A 20,492-nucleotide genomic window follows, 5' to 3' on the forward strand; every position below is an offset into this window, starting at 1 on the left:
ACTGAAATATCATGTTGATAGTATCTATCCATTATATGATATAATAAAAATGGCAGTATATCTCTGTATATAATCCGCAATCGCAGTTCAATCATGAGATAAACAACAGACATGTCCCACCTGAGGGAAATTTTACAAAATACTCTAATTCTCAAAGTGTTCCAGTTCAACAACAACAAGGAAAGGCCGAAAAATTGTCACAATCCAGAGGAGCCTAAGAAAACATGAGGACAAGTGTAATGTGATGTGAGGGATGGTAACTTAGCAAAAACTAAGGAAATCTGAATAAAGTACGGTCTTTGGTTAATGCGAATATTTTAATATTGATTCATTAGCTAATATTTGTACCGTACTAATATAAGATATTGATAATTGGAGAAATTGAGTGCGAGTCCATGAGAATTCTCTGTACTATCTTCTCAATTTCCCTATAAATCTTTGTTTTTTTTCTAATCAATAAGATTTATTTTGAAAATTGACTTAAATGTATCAGGCTCCAAGTATGAAGACATTTTAAGAATAGTTTAATTAATTTTTGCCTTATTCTTAAAGAGTTCCTTCGATGGGAACAAAGTAAGAATTTTATATCAGAAGGAAAGAAAAACACTTATGAACACCTCCTCAACCTGAAAAGCAGGAAAGGATATTAAATAGCAAAAATCAGATAAAAATACTTCTTTTATATTAGACACCATATTGCAAGTGCATTTAAAATTACCAATGCATAACATTTATTTCCTTGACATTTGTCTTCCAAAGAGTTCACAGTGCTTCAGTGTCAGTTAAGAAATGATTCATGTGAAATTTTTATTAAACCAAATTTACTGGGAAATTACTGCCCAGATAATACTTTATTTTGATTTTATTGAGTTCCTTCCTAATCACTGAGCCTTTTAGTTAGAGCTTTCAACTATAGCAAATGCCTTAGAAGGCCAATTTTTAAGTTGCTATTATAATACCCTAATGGAATCACGTATCGTTTTCCTTCACTCAGATATGGCATACAGTAGGCACCTGATAAAATACTGAATGAGTGAATGGATAAAATTGCTTTTTATCATTTCATTCAGCAATTTCATTCTTATCTTTGTCCATTTCATGTTCTAATGTTTATCAACATCAACTCAAGAAGGTTAGGGATCCATTAATTTATTAAGTATTTGGTGCATAGCTACTATGTGCAAGGTGCTAGGAATACCAAGTTAACCAGACATAGATGCAGTCCCTAGCTCCCTCCAGGCCATGCTGGTGGGAGAGACGGATACTAACCAAAAAGTGACAGAAAGACAACTAAACAAGATTATAGTAGCCAATATAAAGGTAAATATACAGCTTACTACAAGTACATATATAAGAAGGCTTAGTCTAACTGGGGCCTCAAAGATGACCAGAAGAAGCAACATTTATATTAAGACTTAGAGAAAGGAGAAGGTAAGTGGTGGAAGGAGAATATTATGAGGAAAAGGAAGGTTTCTGCCTCTGAATTGTAGGGCTCTGGGCAAGTCCCTTGAGCTTAGGCTCTGAACCTACTTCTTTCTCTGCAAAACTGTGACAGTAATAATGCCTGTGCCATAGAGCTCTAATGAGTAAAGAGTTGGACTTTATTTGTACAATACCTAGGACGTTAGTAAGTACTTAATAAATATTTTCTGGTGGCCATAACAGCCTGGAGCCAGGCTTCCTGAGTTCGAATCCACTTAACTAGCTAGGTCAAACGACCTTGGACAAGATGTTTTCTTCCTAGCTATCCTTTAGTTGGCCCATCAAGATAACAGTATCTGCCCATAGGGTTGTTGGAGGATCCCATGAGTTCTTTTATGTGAAACATGACACAATTCTTGGCACATAATATGTGCCATATGAATGTTAACTTGTATTAGCAATAAAGAAATCCTACAACAGTCTAATGAGGTGTTTAGAAATTATTCTATAGATTTTAAGGGAATTGAATTCAAAAAGAACCTAAGAGCCTGTCCGTGTTTACGTAGCTAACCAGTTCATTATCTGAAACCAAAATTCACAATTTCTGATTCTAACCTCACTCCAAGAGGCCTCCGCAAGCCCGAAAAAAAATTGCCTTCTTGGGATCTCAAGGAAGAATCCTTATCATAATAATATGACCATTGGTAATAATGTCTCTTGATTCTTTCCAAATCCATAAAGATGCATTTCTTGAAGAGTGACTGAGCTGTCAAGAGATGAGAAACCCTCATCCCTCTGAATTACTTGTGTCAGAATATTTTAACCATAGTACTACGGATAGTAAATTATCCTTATTAACAGGAAATATGTCTCAGATTGGAATCTGAGCAATCAGATGGGCAGAGAAAAACCGCTTTGACTTGTTCTTCATCTTTTAAAGACAAAGGAGAGCTTTTCTATGTACAAAGTCAGTTGTCAAAATAGCCTTAGGGAATAAGAGTCTGCAGCATCGAATCCGGCTTCACAGCCCAGACGCCGGTGCTCCAGGTCTTCCTGATCCCAAGTCCCTGGACCTGTCCCCCAACACAGGCTGCCACCAGAGGTCATTTGCAATTGCTCTCTTAGGATCACCAGGGAAGGGGGAAGGAGCTAGATAGGAAGACGGGACGCGTGGAGGCCGAGAAAATTAAGGCCATTCCACTTTTAGTCCAGTGTTAGCACACGTCCAGCCATCCCACGCCCCTGCAAAGAAGAGCTGAAATTTCCATTACTTCAGTTACAGGAAAAAAACAAAAGTTTACAGCTTAAAGTCTTTGAAAGCCCCACATTAGCATAAAAACTGAGCCCAGGCCTAGGGCGGGAAGCCCCTATTAGAATGAGAACAGAGCTCAATGCCCTTGAAGGCCCCATATCAAAATGTAAACAGAACTTGAGAAATTGCTCCAGCCCTTCTAGAGGTCCCTGAGACCAGCCTTTAAAACTAAGCTAAAACCCACCTCGGGGTCCAAGTCCCTGCTCCGCTGTGTCCAGTATACTTGGACGCAAGCTCGAGCTTGAAAAAAATCCCTCGTGCGTTTACATCTGTGTCGGCTTCTCGGTGGTTTCTCGGATTTGCAATCTTGGGCACAACAGTCTGAGATAAAAAAACAAAACCAAAAGAAGCTTGGACGCAGGCAGAGTGCACGCAGGGTTCTGAGAGAAGCAGCGGAGACCCGGGGGCTTGGGGGCTCTTCTGTGGAGGCCATCCCCCTCATTACCCACCTCCACACCATCCCGCTACATCATCATCCCCCATGGCATCGTCCCCATACCATCCCCCCTACACCATTCCCCTCACACCCCCACACATTCCCCACCCACACTATACCCACACACCATCCCCCTACACCACCCCCCAACACTCCACCACCATCATACCTCTGCCCCCACACCATGGGCCCCCAGCAAGGACCCGGGGCAGCTGTCCCCTGTGGGACATGCTCAGCCTCCCCGGGGTTCTCTGGACAGCCTACTCCCATCAGAAGCCCTGGTGTCCCATAGAGTACCCAGGGGTTGCAGGGAAGAGGGAATGCCGGGAGCCCCCTACAGGGTGGAAGCAGGTGGGTGGAGCACAGGATGCACTGTGCCCTGCCTCCTCCCACTGTCCCTCCTGGAGGGCGGCACACCCTGCACAGGACACCAGCCCCTAACCCAGAGGGACTTGGGCTGGCCTGGTCCCGGGCTCTGTGGGGCTGGGGTGATTTGAGCCCCCCCCAGGCCCAACACAAAGACTAATGGGATCCACCCCCCATGGCCCTGGCCAGGCCTGGATTCTGGCCCCGGGCTGAGCGAGCCCTCTCACAGCTGCATGTGGCCTCCTGGGCCCTGGGTGTGCCCCACAGATCCGGGTCGCTGACCTAGGGCAGCCCTGGGGATCCTGGGACACTGCAGGGTGGGGAGAGCAGGGGTAGGCCCGTGGGCCCCACCAACACCCACAGCAGGAGGCAGGCTCCTCCAGGTGCTGGGGCCCCAGGGGTGCTGAGGCCCGGGTCCAGCTGCCCTGCGGGGACCCAGCGCAGGAGCCCATGAGCTGCAGGTCCAGGTCAGCTCTGCTGTCCTCAGAACCGTCACTCAGGCTGAAACCTCAGGACACACGCCCCCCACACAGAGTCCACACATGCTCCCAGGTGGGGGACTCCAGCCCCCGCCCCCCCACCCTGTGTGATTCTTGCCCTCCCCTAAAGACAGAAAGGTCTCCCTCCCCAGGGGAAGGTGCGCACCCTCCGCTCTGAGCCCGTTTGCTGTAGAAAGTTAATAAAGTGTTGTGGCGCGAAAATGCACAGCCAGCCCATTTCTGTGTCTCCAGGAACTCTGTGCACGGGGCGTGGAGAGACCCCCAGAGAGGAGGAGGGGGCACCACCCAGGCCCCAACCATCCCCTGCAGGGGCGCCGCCAGGCACACACACAGCTGACGTCCCCATGTGCCTTCCAGGGGCGGCCCAACACCAGGGTCAGGACCCCACGGACTTTACTGGGACTCAGCCTGTGCCCCGCGGGCCAGGTGGGGCTGGGACAGAGTGACAGTCAGGGAGCCTCAGGTCACCAAGGGTCTAGGAGGTCTGTGCTCCCTCTGTCCTGGGGGCCTGGGCTGGCCGGGGCACTTCGTCCCCTCCCCGCATCCCCGTGCCTGTGTGCCTTGGGCACAGAGGGCCTGTGGGGCGGTCAGTGTGGCCCTGGAAGGGAGGTCAGGGAAGCAGGCCCTGGTCTTGTGCCCAAGATTGCAAATCCGAGAAACCACCAAGGAGCCGACACCGATGCAAACACACGAGGGTTTATTTACAAGCTCGAGCTTGGGTCCAAATATACCCGACACTGCGGAGCAGGGACTTGGACCCCGAGACTAAGAGGCGGCGTAGCAGCTTTATAGGGGCCAGTGGCCCATGGGATACACAGAAAGGTGCACAGTCATGTCGGTCCACACGCAGGTGGCCGATTGAATTACATCTTACCCTATAGTATCCATTTGAGCTGGCCTATTACTTTGGTCAGAATTGGCGCGCAGTTTTGGCGGGCACAAAGCAGGGTTACATTGTTATGAGCCGATTTCCGATTAGGGTGTGCCCAGCGGCTCGGATAGGTTGGGGCAGCGCCTTAAGCAATAAGCAGGTTATGTGGGGGTCATACAGGAGGTGGCAGGTGTAGCTCAAAATGGAATCAGTCCTCCTCTGCTTGTCCAGGGGCAGGGGATTTTTGTTAAATTTCCTGGGTCCCACATTCCCCCCATTTTCAGAGGATTCTATGCAGGATCCAATCAAGGGTCCAGGTTGCTCTTAGAATGAGCCAGGTGGAATGATTAAACCAGGATTTTAACCAACCTTGTTGCTGTTCTCGCTGCCATTTATATTCCAGCGAAGAAGCAGCATTCTACGTTTAAGGCAGCACATAACCCCCCCCACACACACACACACACTCTTTGTTGTAAGAAGACTAAGTCTAATCCCTTTCTATTTTGAAGGACAACCTCAGACTAGGGAGACTTGGAGGTGCGAAATTAGTGAGAACGGTGCAGTCTTAGCTTTAGGGGATTGTCCTTGTCCGGTTGGCTTTTCCATTCTGGAACAAAGTTCTTGAGAACGGTGTGTGGGTCAGCTGGCTGGACGTGGGTGTAGTGGACTCAGGGAGTAATCCTGTCGACCTTGAGAGCGGTGGGAGTGGTCAGGATCACGGTGTAAGGTCCCTTCCAGCGAGGTTGTAGTGTCCGGTGTTGGTATCTCCACACGTACACACATACACCCAGTCACCTGGCCGATATCGATGGGGGTCCGGGGGTGGCCCCGTCTCATAGAGGGCCCTCAGCTTAGGCCACACCTGCTCATGGGTTCATGACATTTGGAGGGAGAAAAGAAGTTGGCGATCATCAAATTCAGCAAGCACCTCAAGTTTTAAAATGGGGATAACAGGTGGAGGAAGACCGAACATGATCTCGTAGGGAGTCAGTCCCATTTTATATGGGGAGTTCCTCACCGTATATAGGGCGAAGGGGAGGAGAGTCACCCAGTCCCCCCCAGACTCCAGGGCTAATTTAGTTAAGGTCTCCTTTAATGTTCTGTTCATCCTCTCTACCTGTCCTGAGCTCTGGGGCCTATATGCACAATCTAATTTCCAATCTGCCCCAAGTACTAGTGCCACTCCCTGTGTTACCTTAGAGAAGAATCCTGGGCCGTTGTCTGACCCAATCTTAACAGGAAAACCATACCTCGGTAAGATGTCTTCCAGCAGTTTCTTGGTCACGGTCTGTGCCGTTTCAGGTTTGGTGGGAAATGCCACTCTCCATCCTGAAAAAGTATCTACAAACACTAATAAATACCTGTATCCGTATTTTCCAGGTTTTACCTCAGTGAAGTCCACTTCCCAGTAGGCTCCTGGGCGGTCCCCCCGGAGCCAGGTGCCTGGGTTAGATCCATGGGCGGTGGCATTAGTTAACTGGCATGAGTGGCAGCTTGCCACCATCTGCTCGATCTTTGCTCGAGAGTCTTTAATAGTGATCTTTGCATGTCGTATGAGGTCTTCCATCTTCCTTGTTCCCGTGTGAGTACTCCGATGCGTTTTGGATAGGACTCGCCCTCCCAGTTCCTCTGGCAAGATGCTGGAGTCTGTGGCCCTCCACCAGCCACACAATCACTGGGTCATAGGCAAGGGTTTGATCCAGTGTAAGTCAGCATCACTATAGTTGGGGGTGTCCGGCAGGTTCCGTTCCCCCGGATCAGGTAGCGTGGTTGCTAAGACCTGGGTCACCAAAAGGGACGCCTCCTTTGCTTTTAAATCGGCTAGCCGGTTTCCCCTGGCTACTGGCGTGTCTGCCTTTTGGTGCCCCGGACAGTGGATGATGGCTAGGGCCTTGGGCAGCCAGAGGGTCCTCAGGAGTTCAAGAATCTCCGTTTTGTTTTTAACAGTCTTTGTCTCTGCTGTCAGAAGCTCTCTCTCTCTCTGTAAAGGGCTCCGTGAATGTGAGCGGTGGCAAAGGCGTACCTGCTGTCGGTGTAGATGTTTTTTCGTTTACCTTCCTCCATGGTCAGCGCCTTGGCCAGTGGGATCAGTTCTGCCCATTGAGCCAACATTCAGGCTGTCAATGGCTCCGCCCAGACGGTCTCTGTCTCCGTGGTTATGGTATGGCTGCCCCCGCAAATCGGACCCCTTCTCGGACAAAACTGCTGCCGTCCGTGTACCAGGTGGCATCGGCGTTCGGCAGTGGCTGGTCCTGGAGATCAGCGCTGATTCCGTACACCTGTGCCAAAATTTCTTGACAGTCATGCAGAGGGGGGTCCCAGTCTGGGTTAGGGAGTAGCGTTGCCAGATTCAGGGTTGTCGGTGGCTTAAATAAAATTCTGGTGGGGTTTAGCAGGAGGCTCTGATAGTGGGTCAGATGGGCATTGCTGATCCAGCTGTCTGGGGGCTGTTGAGTACCCCTTTAATAGCGTGTGGGGTGGTAACATGCAGTTCTTCCGGACTTTTTCTATAATAGACTCGTTCTGCTATTGTCACTAAGTCCTGCAAGCTCTTCTCTCCCAGTCTCTCTACTCTTTGTAATTTCTTTATAATGTTCAGAGCGGCCTGGTTAACAAAAGCCATGATAATTGCGGCCTTTGTTTCCGGGGCTTCTGGGTTCATAGGGGTGTACTGCCTAAAAGCCTCTATTGCTCCCTCTAAGAAGGCTGCTGGACTCTCATCCTTACCCTGTCTCACATCATAGCCCTTGGCCAGATTGGTCGTCTTGCACGCGGCAGCCTGGAGACCTGCCATTAGAGTCTGGCGGTGGACCCGGAGTCTCTCCTTACCTTCAGGCAGTTGTGTGCTTTGGGGAGTAAAAACGGGTTTTAGCCAAGGAGGGGAATTCTCGATCATGTCCTGCCAGGCCAGGATGTTGGGCATCTGGTCAGGGTGGCCATCTGGTTTGTCCCTGAAGTTCACGGCCTTAACCTGTAAGATAATAGGTAGGTGAAAATTTCCTTCTCGGGGCCATCCCACATCAAAGGTTGGCCATTCTGATATGCAATAAATTTGGAATCTCTCTCTCTGTATGTCTATGCTCAGAATAAGAGCTCTTTCCCTAACATCCGAGAAGTGGGAGAGCATAAGAGACAAGGGTATGGTTTGCATCTGCCCCATTATGTCCCCCGTCCACACCAAGGCACAGACAGTTATGACAGTTCACAAATAACACAGTCAAACACACAGTTAACAAGAACACAGTAACACAGACCAGCACACAAACAGGTAACACAGACCAGCACGCAAACAGGTAACAAGAACACAGTAACAGACAAACGTTCTAGTGCGGCTGCGGAGACAAGACAGAAAGTAATCCGAAGGGCTGGCAGCCAGCCCTCCTTACAGATGAGGACCCCCGTCTTCCTTACAGATGAGGACCCCTGTCCTCCATACAGATAAGGACCCCTGTCCTCCTTACGGATGAGGACCCCGTCCTCCATACGGATGAGGACCCCCCGTCCTACTTACGGATGAGGACCCCCGTCCTCTTACGGATGAGGACCCTGTCCTCCATACGGATGAGGACCCCCGTCATCCTTACGGATGAGGACCCCATCCTCCTTTCATATGAGGACCCCCGTCCACCATACAGATGAGGACCTCCGTCCTCCTTACAGATAGGACCTCCATCCTCCAGGCAGGGGCAAGGGACGTCTCCTCAAGACCCCCGGTTGATGGCCCACCAGCGCATCCGCCTAAGCCAATGCCGACCTAATACAGATTGGAATTCCTACAGGTTAGAGCTCTCAGAGAATACGCGTGCAAAAGGTGGAAAAAGTTGAGTGCACTCACCACGCGTGAAATCCTCCGGATAAGGTCCTGGAGGTCTCTCAGATCCCGGACGAGCCCCCAAATGTTGTGGCCAAGATTAAGAATCCGAGAAACCACTGAGGAGCCGACACCGATGCAAACACACAAGGGTTTATTCACAAGCTGGAGCGTGGCTCTAAGTATACCCGACACAGCAGAGCAGGGACTTGGACCCCGAGACTAAGAGGCATAGCAGCTTTATAGGGGCCAGGGGCCCATGGGATACACAGAAAGTTGCACAGTCATGTCGGTCCACACTCAGGTGGCTGATTGAATTACATCTTACCCTATAGTATCCATTTGAGCTGGCCTATTACTTTGGTCAGAATTGGTGCGCAGTTTTGGCGGGCACAAAGCAGGGTTACATTGTTATGAGCCGATTTCCGATTAGGGTGTGCCCAGCGGCTCGACTAGGGTGGGGCAGCACCTTAAATAATAAGCAGGTTATGTAGGAGTCATACAGGAGGTGGCAGGTGTAGCACAAAACGGAATCAGTCCTGCTCTGCTTGTCCAGGTGTAGGGGATTTTTGTTAAATTTCCTGGGTCCCGAGATCCGTGGGTGGCGCAGCGGTTTAGCGCCTGCCTTTGGCCAGGGGCGTGATGCTGGAGACCCGGAATTGAATCCCACGTCGGGCTCCCGGTGCATGGAGCCTGCTTCTCCCTCTGCCTATGTCTCTGCCTCTCTATCTCTCTCTCGCTGTGTGACTATCATAAACAAATAAAAAGAAATTTCCTGGGTCCCACACTGACTGCTTGTACACTTCGCTTCTAACAGGCCTAGGTTCAATGCGTGACAGAAGTGGTGTGAGAGGCAATTGGAAGGTGCAGGCCAGGAGACAAGTGTCTTCAACCTCAATTCAGCGACTACCGAGGAATTCCTCTCATACATTGGCACTACATACTAACTTCCATACAAGAGAAGCTAGTTGAACGCAGTGTCCAGGGGAACTTGATTCTGAGAGGTGAGACCACACGCAGTCCCTCACAGTTCCACACTGCCTGCAGATAGAGTATCGAACATCCTCACTAGAGATGTATGCCAGAAGCTCATGGGACGCAGGGGGCAAGTTGCAGTCTTCAATGGTTGTCTCTAGGTGCAGCAGAGCGGTATTCATTGAACCTCCTGACTTACCGCACCGAGCCATGCGTCCTTTTGAGAGCTGAGCTCAAGACAGGACCCTGCCGCATCCTGCCTGACTGTAGACGTAGCTGCCAACATCCTTATGTTAGGTGCTGGGAGAGGTTGTGAGAAAAGCATGTGGAAGCGTTGGGCCTGAACTCACGTGTATTTGAGTTGAATACAGCGATTTCCAATGACCTTCTTCAATCAGAGTGTAGCTAGTTTCCAACTCCCGTGTACGAGTGGGTAGCAGACATCTGCCTCCCATGCATACACAATTCTGAGAGTTGAGCTTAGACCTCTACCCCCACATCCTGCCTGCAGGTACTCTTCACTTCTAAAAGGCCTAGGCTTGCTGCGTGACGGAAGTGTTGGGAGAGGTAAGTGGAATGTCCCGGCACACAAGACTAGTGCCTCCAAGCTCAATCCAGCGATTTCCTAGTAATTCCTGTGGTAGACTGGTGCTACATACTAAGTTCCATACGTGAGAAGGTAGCTGATTGCCTTGTCCAAAAGCATCTTACTTCTGAGAGTTGAGCTCACCCTCAGTCCCTCACAGTTCCACACTGCCTGCAGAGTGAGTTTCGCACGTCTTCACCAGAGACGTTTGCCAGAGGCTTCTGAGACGCAAGTTAACAATGCAGACCTGGACGGTATCTCCAGGTGCAGTAGAGTGGTAATCTTGGAACATCCTGACTCAGAATACTGCTACCTTCTCACTGCCATAAGAACGCAGCTAGTTGAGAGTTGGCTTATAGCCATGCTTCCCTTTGAGAGCTGACGTCAGGGCAGAACCCTCCCGCATCCTGCCTGACTGTAGACGTAGCTGCTAACATCCTTATGTTAGGTTGCTGGGAGAGGTTGGGAGAAAAGCATGTGTAAGCATTGGGCCTGGACTCCCGTGTATCTGAGTTGAATACAGCGATTTCCAACGGCTTTCCTCAACCAGAGTGTAGCTAGGTTCCAAATCCCATGTCCGAGTGGGTAGCAGACATCTGCCTCCCATGCATACACACTTCTGAGAGTTGAGCTTATGGCCTGTACCTCCACATCCTGCCTGCAGGTACCCTTCGCTTCTAAAAGGGCTATGCTCGCTGCGTGACAGAAGTGTTGGGAGAGGTAATTGGAATGTCCCGGCACACAAGACTAGTGCCTCCAAGCTCAATCCAGCGATTTCCTAGTAATTCCTGTGGCAGAATGGTGCTACATACTAAGTTCCATATGTGAGAAGGTAGCTGATCGCCTTGTCCAAAAGCACCTTACTTCTGAGACTTGAGCTCACCCTCAGTCCCTCACAGTTCCACACTGCCTGCAGAGTGAGTTTCACTCGTCTTCACCAGAGACGTTTGCCAGAGGCTTCTGAGACGCAAGTTAACAATGCAGACCTGGACGGTATCTCCAGGTGCAGTAGAGTGGTAATCTTGGAACCTTCTGACTGAGAATACTACCTTCTCACTGCCATAAGAACGCAGCTAGTTGAGAGTTGGCTTCTAGGCATGCTTCCCTGTGAGAGCTGAGGTCAGGGCACAACCCTCCCTCATCCTGCCTCACTGTAGACGTAGCTGCTAACATCCTCATGGTAGTTGCTGGGAGAGGTTGTGAGAAAAGCATGTGGAATCGTTGTGCCTGAACTCACGTGTATCTGAGTTGAATACAGCGATTTCCAAAGACCTTCTTCAATCAGAGTGTAGCTAGGTTCCAACTCCCATGTCCGAGTGCGTAGCATTCATCTGCCTCCCATGCATACACACTTCTGAGAGTTGAGCTTATGGCCTGTACCTCCACATCCTGCCTGCAGGTAACCTCGCTTCTAAAAGGCCTAGGCTCGCTGCGTGACGGAAGTGTTGGGAGAGGTAATTGGAATGTCCCGGCACACAAGACTAGTGCCTCCAAGCTCAACCCAGGCTGCCCAAACAACACATGACTTAGTGAAAAAATTCTCATTAGAAAATATTTTGAAAAAAAATATTTTGAATGTAAGAAAAATGTAAACATATTAAAAACATGAGTGTGATTCAGCAAAAGCAGTGTTTAGAGGGAAATTTACATCATATCAGAAAAAAAGATCCAAAATCAATACCCTAAACTTCTTCCTCAAGAAATGAGAGTAAAAGAACAATTTTAAATCTAAAGCAAACAGAAGAGAAGACATAATAAAAATTACAGAATACATAAAACTGAAAACAAGAAAATAATGAGGAAAATCAACAAAATCAAAAGGTAGTTCTTTGAGAAGACTAAGAAAATTGAAAAGCCATAGGCAGTCTAACAAAAATGAAGGAGAGAAGACATAAATCACAAATATCAGAAATGAGAAAGTGTCATCACTTCGGATCTCATGGACCTTAAAAGGATTATAATGGAATAATACAGATAGTTCCATGCCCTCAAATTTAATGATATAGATGAAATAGAATAATTGAAAAGCACAAACCAAAACTCAAACAAGGAGAAATCAATCATTGAAATGGACCTATAGCTATTAAATAATTTGATGACCTACTAATAACCAGAGCAGGGAAATGCATTACAAAAAAGGAAAACCATAGTCAATATCCTTCTTTAATACAGATGCAGAAGCTCTCAACAAACTATTTGTATATAAAATCCAATAATATATTAAAGTATTATACTTGGGGCACCCAGGTTGGCTCAGATGGTTGAGTGTCTGCATTGGGCTCAGGTCATGATCTGCACGTATTACTGTTAGCAATGGGAAAAAAATAAAATAAATGTAAATAAAATATAAAAAGGAAAAAATATATAAAAAGGATTATACACTTTAATTGCTCCACCAGTATCAAATCTATTTTTTAATAAATTTATTTTTTATTGGTGTTCAATTTGTTAACATACAGAATAACACCCAGTGCTCATCCTGTCAAGTGCCCACCTCAGTACCCGCCACCCAGTCACCCCCACCCCCCGCCCACCTCCCCTTCCACCACCACTAGTTCGTTTCCCAGATATCGTTTACTTTAAAGGACAGTACTGATGCTTTATTTTGGTTATCTCTTCCTAAATACAAAATACATCTTAAAGGATGTTCCTCTGCCTTGTGTTCTGGGAGAAGCATATCTTTGAACTACTTTTATCCTGATTGTTCTTTCCTTATGTCCATGTTATCAGATTTAAATTTCACAGTATTATGTAGCTATGAGTTTGGATGGTTTATTTTCATTCTTTTTCTTATTCAATATAAACTTTTAGAAAGTACAGCTGAAATGATTTCCGAAAGTCGGCTTTGTGATTTCCGGGACTCATTTACCTTTTGAACTTGCTTTCCTGAGAACATTTCTATTTGTTATCATTAGTAAAAATCAATTTCTTGAAGCTCATTGCTTTAACAGACTAATTTCCTTTTCTTTACTCTGTTTATATTTAGGGGGTCCTCCCTCAAACTTGCCTCTCTCCACCTTTGAATAATGCCCTAGGTGCCTTTAATTAATCCCATGTTATATATACAACTATATGTGTAAGTACGCCGTAGCTAATGTTTTTGTCCTTATTTGGTTCACAGAGAATGGTACTACTAGCCATTTCTAAACAACTTATTTGTTACTTATTATTCTTTCTAAAAAGTCAGGACCTTCTAAAGTTGTTGGCATAATAAGCAAACAATCTACTTATTCTATTTGAAGGCTTTCTTTTTTTTCATCTGCCTCCTTGATATCTGGAGGAAGACTTAGTTATTTAAGCATCATATCCAACTCATAATTTAAGAAAGTGCAATGCAGGTATTTTCAAAGGGCTAATATTTTTTGTTTGTTTGTTTCTCTCTTCTTTCAGTGGGATGTCACCTTTGCTGTCTTTCATTCTCATTACTTCCCAAGTTGCCTCTCATATTTTGCAGTTTTTACATACTTATCACTAAATAATTGGTTTCTTGAACATTCCTTTTGACTTCTTTGAACTACCAGGATGGAGGCCACTGGATGGATAGTTTTGCTTTCTCATTATTAAATACAGTTCCTAACAATATGGAAAATTAGGATCCTAGCTCACAGAGAATGCAACTTTTTGAAGCAGGGCTCTGTCTTAGCCAACCCCAAAAATATGTGGCATTGACTTAACAGCTGCATGGCAAAAAGTGAGAAAACTAATACTGGAGACTTTAAAAACAGTAATCCATGTTTGTAACAGAAAAGATTTACTTAATCATCATCTGCAACAAGGAAGAAAAAAGAAAACAAACAAACAGACAAAAAAACCCACATGTATTTGCTGGGTCAAAGTTCCAGGGGAGAAACTAGAAACAGGACTCAGAATATGAACCCTTGCTAGGTTGTGCGAGCTTCTGTGGGCTGGATTAAAACCCATGTGGGAAGAGATGGGTTTATACCTAAACGAACTGGCCAGCTGGTGGGCACAGATGAAGGGATGAAGGGCTTTCTAAGCTGAAGCCACCGATTCTAACTCCAAACAATGGAAGATCCAGAGTTTCAGTAAAATATCTTTATTGGACAGTGTGAGAGAAAGGGAGAGAGAGAGAGAAGAGAGAGAGGGAGGGAGGAAGGGAGCACGAGAGAGTGCTCAAATTTGAGAACTGAATTGAGGTGGGGCACATGGGAGCAAAGCAGCAGAAAATAAAGCAGATTTGATACATATGATTGGGGAAAACTGCCTGCCATTAGTGACAAATGCAATGTCTAGCGAACTTGAACTTGTGAAGGGATCTTGTTAGCAAAGAAACCATGAGGTTGAACTAAACGCACCACTGACTTTTGGAATCACAGACCATTAGTCTTCCATAAGCAGTAGTCTTTAGAGGGAGTATGATACCAAGGATGGAGGGCCCCAGAATACCCGTTCACAGAAGCTGTGACCAAAGAGCACAACAGAGAAAGAAGAGTTTCTTGACATGTAGAGCCAGGGGTCATGACAAACAATGGGCAGGATAGTTCTTCCAGGAGAAAAGAGCCAGGGCCTCATAAATGCTGGTGTTAATTTTTATTGTGACAGCCCAACAAATGGGGCCTTGTTAGAAACATGAGTCTTAATTGTCGTCAAATTTTTAAAAATTTTTTCAAATTAAAGAATTTGACTTGATTCCCTTATATTTGAGAAGAAGGGTGACTTCCAAAATGACTCAAAGGCCACACGTTATTATTATTTATCATCTATACTCCAACAGAGGCTATATTGTCTATTACAAAGTATATCCTTTCCCTCTTCTCTACTAATCTGAACATGTAGATAAATGCACCCAGGCACGTGCACATACATATCCATGGATAATTCTCTAAGAGTATAGCTACTTATATCAATGTTGAGAATTATAACTGGTATGTATACGGACGCACATTGCTTTCCTTTGTATAAGGACATATTTTGTCTACTACCTGTAGGCATTGCTAAGTACAAAGAGAAAATTCATTTTTATGAATAAAGAAGACTTCTGGAAACAAGATAGGTGATTACACAGGGAAGAGGTGGGAATTTCTCAGTGACGTGGAAATGCACACTTATATACTTATTATATACTGGATACTCTGTTTTGTGTTAAAAAATTTTATTCACAGTAACTACATGAGAATATTATTGTCCACATTTAAATGAGGAAATATGACAAAAATGAATTTTTTCTTCACTTTGCACAACCGATAAGTAATAGACTGAGATATATTTTATAAGTGAAAGAGGTACTAGATTGACTCAATGTAGGGATGACTTAACAAAAGGACCTTCAGGAAAATCAGGTTACTCAAAAAGGACACAGAAGTTATTCAGGGATCATTTTACAAGAAAGAGTCAAAACTAGTATGGGGGGGGTGCAGACGGGACTCCAGCTCCCTCTCTGCTGGTTTTCTGCTAGGCCCCATTTACTCATGTTCCACATTTTGCCTCTGAATAAGCCAAAGACCCCACTTCCAGGGGAAGCAAGAAAGTTAATCATTCTCTGAATTTTGCCCTAGGCCCCAAACACCTGATAACACCTAACAAGAGCCAGATCCCAAACACGTTCCAGGACTTAGCTTCAAACCAACCTGGGCTGATACTTGGCATCAATGCTTTGATTATTTATGGAGTAGCACCTATTGTTCACTTCACATCTGCCCTTGATTGGAACCTACCCTGAATTCCTGGAAGAATGTGTACCCTCGAACCTTTCCTAATATAACCCCTTAGCTCTACATGACATCAAGATTCACTCTCCTTTCCAAGTCCAGACACTCTGTCTGCTATACCTGTCATTTACACTACACGATAACCTCTCTTTTCAGTTCCTCTGGTTCATGTTTGAGTCCTCCCCTACACGCAGCCAAGGACCCGCTTGGCTAGTCCTGTGGGACCTGCTCCTGGGTTCTGACTGGGTCTGCTTGCTTCAAAACTATTATTATATAATAATATTACCAACTTTTATTTTAGCATGGAATTTAGATCAAAATACTGCATATCAGCTACAAACACATTGATTTTTGAAATAAATTTACCTTTCTAATCATCATAGAAAGTCTGATTTAGTATACAATATTTTATTTTTTGGGAAAGTTATGGATTTATACAGCTGATTGGAGTAGCCCTTAAAACCTTGTAATTAGGGATCCCTGGGTGGCGCAGTGGTTTGGCGCCTGCCTTTGGCCCAGGGCGCGATCCTGGAGACCAGGGATCGAATCCCACGTCGGGCTCCCGGTGCCTGGAGCCTGTTTCTCCCTCTGCCTGTGTCTCTGCCTCTCTCTCTCTGTGACTATCATAAATAAATAAATTAAAAAAAAAAAACCTTGTAATTACAAATCTAAAATCTGAACATTAGACAAATTATTGAAGGAATCTTTGATCGATAATGACTGATTTTGTGAATGATTATGCAATTCATTAGTCTAAATTCTTTTAAACATTGCCTGCTAAAACATTATCTCTAGGTAAATTATTGATGTATTCCTTTAGTGAGAATATTATATGCAATTTAAACACCAACTATTTTAGCAGAGATTATTTTTTTAATTGGCTCAACTGCTGATTGTAATCAACAATTAATTTTTCCAAAAAAAAAACAATTAATTTTTCCCTTTAAGAATCTGAAGTCTGATATCCCAGACACATACATTAGGCAAAATAGAACTTTAAAAAAAAAAAGACTATATGATGATTCTAAGACATGGGGAAGCAATATAATACAAAACTATAAAAGGATGAACATTTAGATGGATTATAAATGCAACCATTTCATGAATACTTTAAAATATTGTAGAAAAGAAAAAAATCAAAGCATTTTTTTCAAAATATTTTAATGACAAAAATATATTTCTGACAGTGTAAAGGAAAATCTAGTTGTCTATATCTGCCCTGCCATATGCATATAATAACCCTGGAAACCAGTGAGTGACAGTGACAAATGTTAATGACTCACAGGTCTATGCATTTTTGGCTGCTTCTCTACTAAACTATATGCTGTAATTTGCGGAGATGACCTCTGCTAGATTTAGCTGTGATTAGCCACAGATTAAGTGTGGGATTAAAGTCTCCTCATTCTAGGACACAACCTGAAGGAGCTCCTCTCCTCTGGGACATGGGGTTTTAGGGAAGAGGAAGGATTCAGAGGAGTAAACAGAAACATACAGTGCCTCTTCCTGTTTCTGCTCAGAACAAGCAGAAACCACTCCAGCTCAGGGAACTCCTGTGCCCTTGTTCCAGGGCTCATTTGGAACAGTTCTACCCCAAAGTTATGTCAGGTGACAGTTTTACCAAATTTCATCCCACTATTTTACATGGGCTGAATATTTTGCATCTGCAATAACAGCCGAATGCCTGAACCATGAGTCTCTAATGCAAATACCACGCTGTTGAGGTTTTGTCCTGGCAACATTCTACATCTGGTGCCACTCTTGGCATCAGTCTGGTTCTGTCGTGATCATACACAATATTCCGCTGGCAACTTCGATGTTCATAATGCCTTGCATTTATGTCTTGCTTCAGCGTCTGAGAGTCTATTATGACTCTTGAGCACTCTACTGGGTTTATCGTTGCTGGACCTGGATGTAGGATGCAAGCTGGATGAGACACTCCTCTGTGTGTTTCCTCACTTTGGGATCCAGGATGAAGGGGCCTATCTTACATGGGATGTGTTCCCAGAGTGGTGAGTGGAAACACACATCTCTAAAAACCTCTGCTCAGTAATGGTAAATCTGTTCTATTTGCATTCCAGTGGCAAAAAAAAGAAGAAGAAAGAAGGAAAGAAGGAAAGGAAAGGAAAGGAAAGGAAAGGAAAGGAAAGGAAAGGAAAGGAAAGGAAAGGAAAAAAAGAAAGAAAGAAAGAAAGAAAGAAAGAAAGAAAGAGAAAAAAGAAAGAGAAAAAGAAAAAAGAGAAAAAGAAAAAGAAAAGAAAAAGAAAAAGAAAAGGAAAAGGAAAAAAAATACCTGGTCAAGGCAAAGTTCACTGGAAAAGTAGAGTTTTTTTTCTCCATATTAAACCATGGCAAGAGTGAGGAAAAGAGAAGTATCATGAATAAATAATACAAAATAGATAAATATCCCTGCATTTTTTATGTGCATTAGATCTACTTTATTTCATAAATAAGTATTCTTGAGAAATTATTTCACGAAGCTAGATGACACCATTATCAAGCTGGCTCATGTAAGCCTCTCTATTTTGTAAAATTAATGCTATAGTAGTGTATACAAATCATCAATTTTAAATCTATAGCTTTCAATCTCTACACAATAGAACAATGCAAAGAAGACTGATGTTTCTGAAACAGAAGGCTGAGACAATTATTAAATAATTATAATTATAGTGATAAGTATTCAAAGTGTGAATGTTTCTAAACATGTTGTGCATCTGGCTAATCAATGTCTCCACCTATATGTTAAGATGTGTTGGAAGATGAAATTATTGATATTTTCTGCTTTCAAAGGCATGGCAGTAGCAGAGGATTTGAAGATTATTTGTTATGTGACTAATATTATGCATACGGTCATCGAAAAAAAAAAGCTGTCCTTACCTACGTGCGAGGTGTCATGGATTTCATCACCAAGGAAGGATGTGTGCAATGATGGCAATTGCTATTTTTAAGCTTTGACAAAAATCTAGAATGTTATGAATCAGAATGATTCTGTAACGACTTTGAAATAAATCTGTGCACAAGTAGTTAGACATGCCTACAGGAGACATTTTGCCACTAAACTTCTTTGAATGTGAAAAGTCACTAATTGTTTTGCATTGATATTTTATTAAAACATGGCATAAACTAGATTTAATTTATACATTAAAAACTAGAATCCTTGTTCATAAGACTGGTAGACACCATTTCTTAGGCACACACAATGGGAATGAATATTACAGATACCGCCTTTTAAACTCAGACCAATCTCAAGAATTCTAAAATCACACAAAATGTTTTTATACCTGTAATAGGTATACCTATTACACCGAAAGCCTTAACTGTTTGCTTAGGGAGTAGTGAGCGGTCCTCCAAAACCTGTCTTTCCTTCCTTCTGGGAACATGGGAACAACATATTTCTCTCTCTTCCCTCCCAGGGAGGAGTGTCTACCTAAGCAAATTACCTATGGAGTGTGAGCAGAAGTGATGTTTTCCACTTCCATGTTGAGTCCTCAGGATTGTGGCCTTATCCTCTCCACTGACAGAGCTGCTAGGGACCAAGCTGATTCAGCTTTGAGACAATGGAAATGCTGTATGGGATGTGGTTTCATGACGCTGGAGATATCCAAGCTGCCAAGTGTCCATGTAGAACAAAATTGTTTTGTGAATGTTGACAATTAATTTAGAACTATTACATAAAAGTGAAATAAACTTGCCTATTTTTTTCCAAACACTGTGATTATGAGGCTTATATAAACACCAAAGAACTCATTATGGTCATCTGATTTAGCAATAAGGTGTAACAATTTTAATGCGACCTTCTTACATGGCACATACAAAGAGAGGTGCTAAGATACAACCTTCTCATAATCTCTCTTCTTTTTCACTTTCTTTTCACATAGGTTAGCGAGTAGTATGTTTTTGGTAACAAAAAGGATGGATCTCATTTTATGTGATTTTGCTAAATCACACAAGATCAATATGCCAGGGGCAGCCCTGGTGGCGCAGCAGTTTGGCGCCGCCTGCAGCCCAGGGTGTGATCCTGGAGGCCCCGGATCGAGTACCACGTCGGGCTCCCTGCATGGAGCCTGCTTCTCCCTCTGCCTCTCTCTCTCTTTCTGAATAAATAAATAAATCTTAAAAAAAAAAAAGATCAATATGTCAAACATCAAAAAGTACTATTGCTAAGTAATATAGCAATAAAAACATATCAGTTTTGATGTTTCTCATTTAATGGTAAAATTAGTTACCACAAATTTCTTTTCAACTTCATGTTTAAAGGTCGTCTTTTCAAAAAGAGATGTTTCACAGATGGAATGTATTTGAAAAATTCACTAGAAAACAAATACTCTTCAAAATGACACTTGGAAGGATTATACACAAAGCCTAAAGATTCTTATTGATAATACACACAAAAAAAGGTCACTCTTCCGTGTTTTAACTGCTTATCTTGAAATGTAGGGCACTTGGGTGGCTCAGTCTGTTGAACGTCTTCCAGTCGCGTCATAATCCCAGGGTTCTGAGATCGAGTTCCATGTCAAGCTCCCTCTTTCTCAGGGTACCTGCTTCTA

General features: G+C 44.3%; 1 long non-coding RNA gene across 1 annotated transcript; it reads right to left on the minus strand.

The window, feature by feature from the left end:
* Positions 1-7,681: 7,681 nt before the first annotated feature.
* LOC144285083 (uncharacterized) lies at positions 7,682-20,424 on the minus strand. The gene is made up of 3 exons (XR_013353538.1): positions 20,335-20,424; positions 19,386-19,551; positions 7,682-7,878 (listed from the first exon to the last, which is right to left on the minus strand). It is a non-coding gene; the product is annotated as an uncharacterized LOC144285083 (long non-coding RNA).
* Between the last annotated feature and the right edge of the window lie 68 nt (positions 20,425-20,492).

The sequence above is a fragment of the Canis aureus genome, chromosome 15 (assembly GCF_053574225.1).
Source record: "Canis aureus isolate CA01 chromosome 15, VMU_Caureus_v.1.0, whole genome shotgun sequence".
Lineage (NCBI taxonomy): Eukaryota > Metazoa > Chordata > Mammalia > Carnivora > Canidae > Canis > Canis aureus.